We start from the raw sequence: 2,316 nt of genomic DNA, 5'->3' as shown, positions 1-2,316 counted from the left end.
GCTCATTATAGGCAGGAGTATCATCATTAGTAGACATATATTGCCCAAAGACTGTGAAGGCCTAAGGTGCCTGTGTAGGCCCAAGGAAGTCTTCTGATGGTTCACTCAGTTGAACACTTTTCTGTTGTACCTGTACCATTTCCTGCTCTTCTCGGCCCCTAGTTTTACAGAGGTGCTCTGGGAGCCTGGCAGTGAAAGTGTGTGGACCTGGGGGAGGTAGAACTCTACCTCCCAGCCTCTTCTGCCCTTTTCATCTTGCTGTACATTCCCAGTCTCAGACACCAAGCCTGAACCCTACCGGCTCTTTTTTATTTCCCAAGCAATTCCACCTCTATTTGCAATCTCTACATGCTCAGTCAACTCTGCAATCTTCTCTAACATAAGAGAATTATCAGGTTTCTTCTCAATCTTTTTCAAAAGAGTATACATGAAAACCACGAAACAAAAACAAATTCCCCCCTCCAGGAACAATGTATCAGCCCACCCAGCAGCCATAGCTGCTATTTTGCCAACCTCCTTAACGAATATTGTTAACCCCTCATAACCTGACATTTCCTCTATCACATTCAAAGCAGAATTGCCCATTGGTGCCACCTGTAGGGTTAGATTTTTCAGAACTTATTTTAGAGATTTTTAAAAATTTATATATAAGTACACTGTTGCTGTCTTCAGACACACCAGGAGAGGGCATCAGATCCCATTACAGATGGTTGTGAGCTACCATATAGTTGCTGGGAATTGAACTCAGGACCTCTGGAAGAGCAGTCAGTGCTCTAAACAGCTGAGCCATCTCTACAGCCTCCTCAAAACCTACTTTTAATAAGGGTTCTCAAATGCTTCAACCCCACTTCTAGTTTAAAAGTAGGGGAGAAAAGATGGTAAGTGGGACAAGTGGATGTGGACCTGTTTAGAAGTAGTTCTACAGGACGATTCCAATCTCCATTTGTCAGGATACCAGCGGTTCAGTTCAGTAGTGTCAGGATATCAAACACAAATCAGAAGTGGTGACATGACTCAGCAGAAACAGCTAGACTTCTGCCAAGTCAGCACGAGTCAGCAAGAGTGACCAGGACCAGCAGGAACTCCAGGAGAAATTCTCTTCTGTGCCTCTCTCAATGAAGCAAAGATCAGCAAACACGCAAGATCAAAGAAAGCATGCCTTCTCTGTCCACTGGGTCCTATTCATACTCTCTCCAAACCTGTCCTCCCATAGGTCTCGCCTCAGCAAAACACCACATGAGTCTGCATCACATGACATACCCAGAAACTTCCCCTTCACATGTCACCAGGGCCACCTCTCCCACAGTGTCCAAGTGAGGGGTGGTACCAGTTCTACACAGCCTTCAGACATCAACAAGTGTCAGGGCAGCAGCCTAGACCAGGGACGTCTGCCTGGCCTTTGGTGGTAACAGACCAGATGTGGCCACCTTTGGCAGCACAGGCCAGGACCCCACCATAGTCCCAGGTGACATCACAGACTATTCACATCAGGCTGTTCTTCACTCGAGTCTCCAGTTCTGCCTCTCTTCGTTGTGCTATGTCCTTCTGTTTCTCTTTCTCTTGTACTTATCCACCACTTCCTTGACCCTAGTAATGGTGTCCAGGGTCTCTGAGTGTCTGGGGTTGTCTCAGGAATGGTCTTAGGAGTGCTATGCCCTACTGGTGCATTATGGTGCCAGGTAAGGGTCATCTCAGGCATGGTCTGCCCCTCAGGCCTGCATTGTGCTGGACTGGTCTCAGGCTACCTGTCTGGGTCCCATCTTGGGCTTGTTCCTCACCCAGACCACCCCAGTGACCCTGTGCAAGGATTGTCTGACCCAAGCTCACTTCTTCCCTGGACCCATGGTCCCAGGAAGGGTCCTTCTAGTCTCTGGCTTGCTCTCTGTCCTAGGAGCCTGTCCAGCCCCGCCTGGAAGTAAAGTGGTGGTCATCTCAGGTTTGATTTTCTCAGGGAGAATTAGGCTACTAATCATTCAGATGTTGAAAGGTCAGAACACTGAGTGTAGACATGGCCTCTCCCCTCTCTGTCAGCTATTGCTGTACACGTAACACAGCAGCCACACCCACAAGGCCTCTAGGGGCTCGTATTTTTATTTTATGTGTATGAGTATTTTATCAGAGTGTATGTATGTATGTATGTATGTATGTATGTATGTATGCATGCATGTATGCTTGCACAGACAGTAAATGCATACTTGGTGCCCACAGAGGCCAGAAGAGGGCATTGTGCTTCTTGGAATAGGAGTTTTAGACTATTATAAGCCACCTTACACATGCTAGGAATGGAGTCTGGGTCTTTCGCAAAAGCAGTGAGGG

At 47.4% G+C, this 2,316-nt stretch overlaps 1 non-coding gene across 1 annotated transcript; it reads right to left on the bottom strand.

Moving 5' to 3' along the window:
• Positions 1-1,953: 1,953 nt before the first annotated feature.
• Positions 1,954-2,085, bottom strand: LOC115031012. Its single transcript, XR_003836602.1, has one exon. It is a non-coding gene; the product is annotated as a small nucleolar RNA SNORA17 (small nucleolar RNA).
• Positions 2,086-2,316: the final 231 nt, after the last annotated feature.

Source organism: Mus caroli, chromosome 4, assembly GCF_900094665.2.
Source record: "Mus caroli chromosome 4, CAROLI_EIJ_v1.1, whole genome shotgun sequence".
NCBI classification, from domain to species: Eukaryota; Metazoa; Chordata; class Mammalia; order Rodentia; family Muridae; genus Mus; species Mus caroli.
Note: the sequence above shows the minus strand (reverse complement) of the source record. Positions and strands in the feature narration are given on the sequence as shown.